This window comes from Nomascus leucogenys, chromosome 2, assembly GCF_006542625.1.
Source record: "Nomascus leucogenys isolate Asia chromosome 2, Asia_NLE_v1, whole genome shotgun sequence".
Classification (NCBI taxonomy): Eukaryota; Metazoa; Chordata; class Mammalia; order Primates; family Hylobatidae; genus Nomascus; species Nomascus leucogenys.
This window is the reverse complement of record NC_044382.1, coordinates 113,520,754-113,531,335: the sequence shown is the minus strand read 5'-3', so window position 1 is coordinate 113,531,335 and position 10,582 is coordinate 113,520,754. Positions and strand designations below refer to the sequence as shown.

At 33.3% G+C, this 10,582-nt stretch overlaps 1 pseudogene; it reads right to left on the bottom strand.

Moving 5' to 3' along the window:
* Positions 1-1,579: 1,579 nt before the first annotated feature.
* On the bottom strand, positions 1,580-1,671 carry LOC115832060 (annotated as a pseudogene).
* Positions 1,672-10,582: the final 8,911 nt, after the last annotated feature.

The window sequence follows — 10,582 nt, the reverse complement described above, 5'->3', positions numbered from 1 at the left end:
GGCCTCATAAAATGAGTTAGAGAGGATTCCCTCTTTTTCTATGGATTGGAATAGTTTCAGAAGGAATGGTACCAGTTCCTCCTTGTACCTCTGGTAGAATTCAGCTGTGAATCCATCTGGTCCTGGACTCTTTTTGGTTGGTAAGCTATTGATTATTGCCACAATTTCAGAGCCTGTAATTGGTCTATTCAGAGATTCAACTTCTTCCTGGTTTAGTCTTGGGAGGGTGTATGTGTCGAGGAATTTATCCATTTCTTCTAGATTTTCTAGTTTATTTGCATAGAGGTGTTTGTAGTATTCTCTGATGGTAGTTTGTATTTCTGTGGGATTGGTGATTATATCCCCTTTATCATTTTTTATTGAGTCTATTTGATTCTTCTCTCTTTTCTTCTTTATTAGTCTTGCTAGCGGTCTATCAATTTTGTTGATCTTTTCAAAAAGTCAGCTCCCGGATTCATTAATTTTTGAAGGGTTTTTTGTGTCTCTATTTCCTTCAGTTCTGCTCAGATTTTAGTTATTTCTTGCCTTCTGCTAGCTTTTGAATGTGTTTGCTCTTGCTTTTCTAGTTCTTTTAATTGTGATGTTAGGATGTCAATTTTGGATCTTTCCTGCTTTCTCTTGTGGGCATTTAGTGCTATAAATTTCCCTCTACACACTGCTTTGAATGTGTCCCAGAGATTCTGGTATGTTGTGTCTTCGTTCTCGTTGGTTTCAAAGAACATCTTTATTTCTGCCTTCATTTCGTTATGTACCCAGTAGTCATTCAGGAGCAGGTTGTTCAGTTTCCATGTAGTTGAGTGGTTTTGAGTGAGTTTTATTAATCCTGAGTTCTAGTTTGATTGCACTGTGGTATGAGAGACCGTTTGTTATAATTTCTGTTGTTTTACATTTGCTGAGGAGAGCTTTACTTCCAACTATGTGGTCAGTTTTGGAATAGGTGTAGTGTGGTGCTGAGAAAAATGTATATTCTGTTGATTTGGGGTGGAGAGTTCTGTAGATGTCTATTAGGTCCACTTGGTGCAGAGCTGAGTTCAATTCCAGGGTATTCCTGTTAACTTCCTGTCTCATTGATCTGTCTAATGTTGACAGTGGGGTGTTAAAGTCTCCCATTATTATTGTGTGGGAGTCTAAATCTCTTTGTAGGTCACTCAGGACTTGCTTTATGAATCTGGGTCCTCCTGTATTGGGTGCATATATATTTAGGACAGTTAGCTCTTCTTGTTGAATTGATCCCTTTACCATTATGTAATGGCCTTCATTGTCTCTTTTGATCTTTGTTGATTTAAAGTCTGTTTTATCAGGGACTAGGATTGCAACTCCTGCCTTTTTTTATTTTCCATTTGCTTGGTAGATCTTCCTCCATCCTTTTATTTTGAGCCTATGTGTGTGTCTGCACATGAGATGGGTTTCCTGAATATAGCACACTGATGGGTCTTGACTCTTTATCCAATTTGCCAGTCTGTGTCTTTTAATTGGAGCATTTAGCCCATTTACATTTAAAGTTAATATTGCTATGTGTGAATTTGATCGTGTCATTATGATGTTGATTGGTTATTTTGCTCGTTAGTTGATGCAGCTTCTTCCCAGCCTCGATAGTCTTCAGTGCTCTACACGTTCAGAGAACCTTCTCTAGTAACAAACTATAGAAATGATCCCTGAAAGTATAGTCTAACATTTACGTGATTCTTACGGTTACAGACTACTTTGCTTATTATCTGACTCGTACCTATGGTATTTATTTGGCACGTTAGGCTTCTATACTTAATGAGATTTTAACACCCATGTACCAGCGCAAAATTACATCAGCTTGTTCAAATTTTCTTCTTTAGGTCAGACTAAATCTAAGTTTAGATATTTATCCATGAAATTTATCACTTGACTATTGAAAAATTTCGCTAGCTTTAACAAAGTAAAAATTTGCTTACTGACAATTTACTTAATGCCATATAATATAGTATCATTTGAAAGACCTTGTTCATTAAAAATTGAATAAATTTTAATTACTTAAACAGTACTTAATACCTTGCCTTAGAGTTAATAGTCAATAGAATGATCCTTTGGTTAAGTGAAGACTAATGATTAAAATAAATGAAGTATAATTTGCAATAATTTCTCATTCTGTTAATTCTTTCCATAGCAATTTCAGATACTGAAATGTGAAAATTTGGACTTACAGTGTTCAAGATTTTCTTTTAATGTCTGTGAAAATGACTAGCCTGAATTGTAATGATGTCCTACAGATATTTTAGTATAAACTGTAAATCATTGCCTAGGGCTAATTTACTTAACTTTTTTTGTATAATAGTTTCATTGTGTTCTATTCCAACTAAAATAAAATGAATAAATTATATTTTATTAGTCCAATGGTATTTTATTTTTTGTGAATTCATATAAGAAAAAGTGCTAAAATGTTTGAGAAGCCAAGCAAACTGTCACAAAGTATGCTGTTAAGGAGAGAAGAAATGATTGAAATGAAAATATGACAATTAGTCTGATCTAGGGTTTTTTCCCATTAGGCTGGTACTAGCACTAAATAAACTGCTGATGAAGTGTTATTGTTTAGAATATAATTAACCGTGAATAGTCCTGTTCTCTATATCAATAAATCATGTTAACTGGCATAGCTTTGGGAGATGGAAAACAAACAACTCTTCAAAACAAACATAGTTTTAATGAGCTGTATTGAATAAGGGCATTCAAATCCTTCTATCACATCTAATCCAGCTCTACTTGGCTGTAAGAGATCTGAGCATAATTGATAAAAACATCAAGCAAATCTTAGGACATAATTTCTTTAAAAATTATGCTGGTTTTTTTTCACTCAAGTATGCTGTGTGTGTATTACCAACTATATGGGAAAAAGTAAACATATTGTTCTGGGTCCTCTGGGAAGAAGACACTAAGATAAAGATAAAGATAGATGTGCAAATAGTGGAAATATCTATGAGAAAAATGAGAAGGAGCCAGTAGGTTGGGGGAGCTGTTTGATGCAAGTGATGCAAGTATGACCCAGAATGAAGAAAAGAAAAAGAAGAAGGGAAGGTTAAACAGAAGCATTGTAGACTTTGTAGATTGAGTGCAGATTTGTGAAATTTTCTGCTAGGCTGTCAGAGAGGACTCAAGTTAAAGTTACATAACAGAGGATTCCTGTGTCTTCCAGAAATAGGCCTGCCTCACTTTCTCTGCTACAGTCTGTCATTGGCTAGGAGGAATTCATGAGAAGCATGACCTTGTTGGAAATATAGCAATGGGTTTACAGGTGCTGCAGCTGGTGTACTTAGCCGATTATACTGCCTAAATTAAATCTGAGGGGCACCTGCATTATAAACATTAAAATGTACAGCACTGACTAAATAAATGATCTATAATCTACATAACAGACCATTCAATAGTAATTAAATCAATCTACATGTATTTTTATGGATTAAAAACAACGTATTTATTAGTGAAAGAAACAGGATTTGGGGAAAAATTTTGAGTGTAATCCCATTTGTACAAAAAGAACACATCTTCCTTTAAAAATATCTATGTATGTACCTGCATATGCACAAATAGTTTGTGGAAAGACAAACACAAAGTAATTAATGTTGGTTATTTCTAAGGAAGTGTAAGAGTAAATAATGAGAATTTCATTTTTTATATCATTGTGTATTGTTGAGTATCATAAACCTACCCTAAATCAGGAAACATTAAAAAACAAATTGTACTTTTGAGACTCCAGGCTGTAGTAGACACATCACCAACTGAAAGTTATGAGAAATGATTTTCTAGTTTTCAATCTTACTGGTTGGGTGAATTATGTGAATGATTATCCTCTGTGTCTGTTTTATCACTAGTCAAAGGACAAGCTCCTACTGTATAATCTCTAAATTTAAAATGCCTGCACAAAACAAAGTTTTGAAGTTTTTTTATATGATCTTCTAGTACTTACCTAAATGCAAATTGACTTCTGCATAATTCCAATTTTGGTGAAAAGAGCATTTTATATTTTGCTTTTTAATTTAATAGTTATCAAAATGATTTTTGGGGTGAAAAAAGTTTTTTTAACTTTTTTTAATACACAAGTGCCTCATGTCTCATGAGATTTGGGAAAAACTCCCACCCCTGACACTTAGACATCTATCACTCACAAGAAAACTAAAGGGAGGCTTGAAGAGCTCCATATGTTCCCACTGAGATTACCACCCTCCAGTCACACACAGGCCTTCAGGATTGCTTTCTGCCTTACCGCTACAAACTGCCTGGAAATTTGGTCACACAAGAAGGCCACAGTTAGAATGAATAATCTATCTTTTCCTAATAGATCATGAGAAGTAGTAACCCCACATAACGCTATGCTCAGCACCTTCATCTTCTGTAGTTGTTTATGCTTTTTAGGCAATCTCAGTTCCATGATAAGAAGCAAAAAATAAAACAAAGCTTCAAAGATGAAATCACTTTCTCCACTGGGGTCTTAATTATATACCCAAATGTGGTTGTTGATATACATGATCAGTTTGTTGTACTAAAATATATGCTCCCATGAGGGCAAAAATTTCTCTTTCTAGTTATCACTTTGTGGGTATTATTTTAGTATCACTACTATGAATAGTATTACTATCAACAGCATCAGCATTGCTTTGACTGCTAACTGGGCTTGGGTAGTCTAAACTCCAGCTATCTGAGGAAACAACAATTATAAAGGGTAGAAATACCGTTGTCTCTGCTGTAGACCAGGTATGCGATATTAGGTGGGAGGACGATTTCCTGACAGAGCAAAATCTTTCTGCTCTTCAGTCTCTTCATATTTTTCTAGTGGTAGACTTGGAAAGGATTCAGCCAACATTTTTTTTTTTTATTTCATTGACTTGAAGGTGTTTAAGAGTCCTCATACTCAATTACTGCACTCTTCTTCCAGAGATTCCACAAATCTCAGTCGGCCAAATTTAACCAAAGATCTATATTTTTCTACTTCTCACTGCAGGACTGTCAGGGAATCACAGGTTCTGATCTAACACAAAGAAACATTTTCGCTAGCTTTCTTCTTCCTGTTTCCAGCAGCATCTGAGTTCTCACTTGTCTTTTAGACCCAGCACCCGATTAGTTCAGGAAAGGTAGCTCAGGAGTTGGAAGTGAAAATAAACAAGATGAAATCATATTGTCATTTTCATGAAATTCTTTGTTAGTTTATTTATACTTTAAATAGTTTTAAATTTATATATTATTTAGTTTGCTTTATTGTGTCTTTTTTGTTGGTTTGATTCCTTATTCCTCTCTTAAGCATTTAATGACATGTAATTAATTTTTAAAAATATTTTAATGAAATATAATAGGACATATTCAAATATTACTCATTTATTAAACTTCATTATGACTAATATATATCCTATGACTAATATAGAGTGCTGTGACATATATTCTCATTAAGAAGCCACTCGATGTAGCTAACTTCCCCCAGATACAGTTGAAGTGAGCAATCGGAGCTCTGACCTCAACTTAACCTGAATTCTGCCACCTTCATCGTAGGCTCTGTTCTTGCCATCACAGATTTTAAAGTATGCTTTAAATATATTTTAATAATACCTCATATTTTTATATTTCTTTACCAGCTACAAATCACAGTAATAAAGCACAAGATTCTTTCCATTTTTCTTCTCTCATTCTTTTCCCCAGTCAAAAAACTTCAGATCAGTCAACCATGCCTGTCTAGCCCACAATTGATATCCAGTTTAGAAAACGCTTTTTTCTTTGCAAATAATAGAAGTCTTTTCAGCCTATTTGGCAAGGTAACAATTGAGTCAATTTCCTAAAGTATACCTGTTATACTTGCCAACAAATTTCTTAGTTTCAATTCACTGATATTTTCCTTGCAGTATATATTTCTACATAGTTTGCTTCTCTCCCTTCAAACTGGAATGTTGCTGCTCATATTTTAGAAAGCCAAATTGATGATAGTTTTGTTTGTTTGTTTTCTTTTGTTTTGTTTTAATTACTGACATTGGTTTTCGGGACCTTTTTTGCACTTCAGATTTCCTGATTTCTTCTTTCATCAAGAAGATATTTTGGAAACATGTAAAAAAAAGTTTATTTTCTCCTTTATTATTTCTTCTGACATTTAAAGTGTAATTACCTTGATATTTTAAATTTATTCACTCCAGATTGCTTTGAAGAAAATCACTTCTGCTTTTGCATTTACTGTGTGCTTATTTATCTCCTCCTTTTTGTCTTTTCCATTATATTATAGTTTAAATGCAACAACAATAAAATTAAGAATACCTGCTATGTGTTCTTCCCAAAGTAAGCACTTAGGATAAAAAGTTAAGTAAAATATAATTTGTGTTCTTAGAATAAGCTCATCTATAAAGAGGAAAGATAGTGAACATTATAAAATACATAAAGTGTTTTAACTGCTGGATTTGCCAAAGTCAGAGAGAAGACTTAGGAAGATATGATAAATCTGCCTGAAGTAGATGGGGATATCGTCACAGAGAAGGAATCATTTTGATATACACTTAAGAAGAAATAGCACAGAGCCTGGTAGAGATATAAACTAATAAAGGAGCTATCTGCAAACATGGAGCTATTTTAAAGGACTAATGGCTCCTCAAATCTATTCTCTAAAAAGGAATAGAAGAATAAAATAACAAAATAGCAACAAAAGCGAATGATCATTCATGAGGTGCTTGCTTTCCTGTCTCTGAAGGATTGGACTAATAAAAGGGAAAACAGTAAATGTTTTCCTTTGAAGAAATTAAAGATTTTTACTTTTCCCACTGATTGTTACCATTTCTTAAAATGTTTTCTAAATATCTCCATAGAATTGTTTCAGAACCAATTCATGAACATAATGAAACTTCTCTCATCATTTAATCAACTTATTTTAACCCAAAAAGTAGTATATAAGGCCGAGCTGGTGGCTCAGGCCTGTCATCCCAGCAATTTGGGAAGCCAAAGAGGTTGGATCACCAGTACAGGAGTTTGAGACCAGCCTGAACAACATGGTGACACCTACTCTTCACAAAAAAGACAAAAATTAGCCAGGCATTGTGGCGCACACCTGTTATCCCAGTTATTCTTGTGGCAGAGGTGGGAGGATCAGCTGAGCCTGGGGAGGTTGAGGTTGCAGTGAGCTATGACTGTGCCACTGCACTCCAATCTGGGCAATAGAGTGAGACCCTGTATCTGGAAAAAAAAAAAAAGTATTACGTAAGTTGATATAACTTACTCATTAACATTTATTCCCATAAAATTTGACTAGTTCAGAAATTTAAAAGTGAAACTGATTTCACCATGTAAAACACACCAGAATATTGTTCAGACTTAGGCCCATGAAAAAGAACAAATGAATAAACACCAAAATGTATGGAAAGGTATGGAAAAAAATGCTCAGAGTGGAATTTTAGAGAATGAGTAGGACGTGATTATCAAGATTGAAATCATGTCAAATTGGCAGGACCTTTCATGCGTTTGGAAATATTTATTCGGTTTACTAAAATGGTGTAACTCACATTATCTTCAGTGTTGTTGAATTTCTTTGAAAACAGAAATACACTTTGATTTTAAAAAACTGTTGTTATACATGAAATTTTTGCAAAAATTTTAGAATGCTTAAATTCCAGTAGATAGAAGTATTTTAGTAGATACTTGATCAGTTTTGTATGCATGTGTGTGTGTACCTTACTTTGAAACAAAGTTTTTGCGTATTCTTTAATGCTGTGCTAGAAATATGTTTTGGTCTGTTAAATAATCTAGAATATCTCAAATCATAAAAAAACCGCTAGAGTTGAGGTCTTTGCATATTATTGACATTGATTGCCTGAGCTCTTGATGCACATAAACCATCATCCTGTTGGTAGCTTACTAACAGAGGCCTTTGATTGAGATAACAGCCACATTCTAAATTGAACTCTGTCAGAATACATACATGTGTTTTATTAATGATTCAGATTACTTACAACTACACAAATTAAAACTTATTTAATATCCCTAAGACAGTTAGTATGCTTACTGAGGACAAAGAATCATCTACATGTGCATTATTGTTTGGCTAACCAGCATAGATGTTGCTATTGTTTCTGTAATTTGAGCAGTTTATCTCCTATATCTGCTATAACTGTTTTCTTCCTGTATGGTGATGGGGGATGTAAAAAATAAAGAAGATTTATCTTAATTTCTCTGCACTTTGACATCCTCAACAAACTCTCTGTCACCCATACTCGTGCCTGCCTTTGATCAAAAAGGGGCTTTACTTTTCCCTCTTTTGGTTCCTGCCTTGACTACCATTTTCTGCACATGAAGCATACACATGAAAGCCTAAAAGAAGTTATTTACTTAAAATGTATTATTATATTGAGAACATACAGGAGAAGAAAAGTTGAAAGACAAACACACAGACCGTTTACACAGTCTCACATACAGACCCACACTCGGACATCCAACAGGCGTTATTTTCCCGAGTTTAGCTAACTTTGCTGTTTGATGTCTTGTGGCAATTTGGGAACTGACTGACCAAATTACCAAGGGTTCCTAGATGTTTTATATATGATATTGCTTCCCATTAGGTCACCTCCATCATGCATTGAATTATGTCTTTATTATTCTAAAAGAAAATTTAAATCCTTCCCTATTTTGGATTATAGTCTAAAGTCATATTCAATTAATTTGATGCCCAACAATGTTAAGGATATTCACTCATTTTGATTTTCTAACTGTACCCTCCTCCCAGTGAATGGGTAGAGAGTGGGGCATAAGTAATGCCAGGGCCGTTATCCTTCCCCAAGTCAAATGGGCCCTGCTTCTTTGTAAAATACCTGTATGCCCTGTGCTCTGAATATTACAAAATAGTAATAATGAATTCAATACTTTTGTGGCATAGTTTTGTTATGTTTTATTTTTTTAATGTAACCTACCCCCATGTAGAAAAGCTGTATAATATAAGAAACTGACTAGGTATCCAATGGAATCCTTTGTTTTGTTTTGATTTTTGTTGTTGTTGTTTTAGCAGTAACCTCAAAAAGGACTCTTAAAATAAACAGGCTTCCTGCTATTACAGTTCAGTCTACATTTTATGTTTGATAGCTCTAAGAGCTGGTTTTATTTATACTAGTGCTTTATACTCTTTCCCCTTAGGCCTCATTATCAACTGAATTTCGAATCTTTACAGTATAAACCTTTTCTTCGTTTTACTGCAGCACAGATTTTGTTTTCATGCCATATCTGGTTATTAATGGATATTTAATTAAATAACATGAATAGCATGGTCAGTGGGTTTGCAGTTCTCCCACTGTCTTTTTGCATAGGCCATTTATTCTTTATATCAGGAAGGCTGCCGTAAAATAAAGTAGTCTCTACTACTTTATATAAAGTACAATTACAATCTCTTTTGTCTAATTCAAACCAGTTTGCATGTGGAAATCTGTCTATGGCCTTAGTTTATTTTTATACTTTCTATAGCCATTCTTGATGGCCTTCAAATCCCTGCTGCCAGGTTCTTTAAAGCATGCCCTTTATAACATATATTTTGAGTTACAAAAAATGACCTCATGCTATTCTTTCCTTTTAAAGTATATTAAGTTCTTAGTGTAGTCTCATTTATAGCCTATTGATGACTATTTCAAAATCTATAATTTAGAGACACTCTATGTATCACTATCTGTTTTCTCACAGGGTGAAAAGGCCCAAGTAGTGTAAATATCTGACTCAGTCTGCCAAGCATTTATAACCACTTTTTCCTAGCAGTCTTTTTCAACATGGCTGTTAGTATAATCTGCACATAATTTATAAACTCTGTATTAACTAAAACAGGGAGAATACCATATGCATTTTCTTTACCAATATCCATATACTTTATGATAGAAAACTAGGATATTCCTATTTTCTTCTTAAGGCAAATAGCAGTATTGCTTCTATTTAATACAATGGTAAATAAAACAATTAAGGTTTTATAACTTACTAAGAAGTAAAACAATGATTTTTTTCTCTTATTTTAAAATAATTTACAAAATAAGCAATAAATATATCCAATGTTGAGGTAATGATTACAGACAAATTGGATACATCTACATTGTGTAGCATTCAGGGGAAAAAATCACATGGTTTTGACTGAAATGTTACAGAATTATTTTTCCTGCATAATGTGAGTTAAATACAATTGAAGATCATTCCCACACAAAGCAGTTAACATTGTCTTTGTAAAATAGATGTGTGTAAAATAACCAAATATACTGAAAAGATACACAACAGAATATTATTTTCATTATTTTTAAGGAGTAAGAATTATTAAAAGAAACTTTAACCTTATTTCTAAAGTTCTTATATACTTAAATAATCTTTTACTACTTGTGTATTTTTTAAAATTATATAGTTATTAATAACTAAATATGCCAATTTACCATATTTAAAATATTCATTTTATTTAATTCTTAAAATTGTCTATATGTTTTAAATGTGAAAAATAAAGTAAAATTAGCATAACTGTAGTATTTAAAAGCCAGGATCCTTTTATTATTATGTATGCACTCACCTGAGCTATAGGCAAAGTAAAATTGTTTACCTAATCAGTATCTATATATAACTCACAATGAAATTAGGAAGCTATATCTAA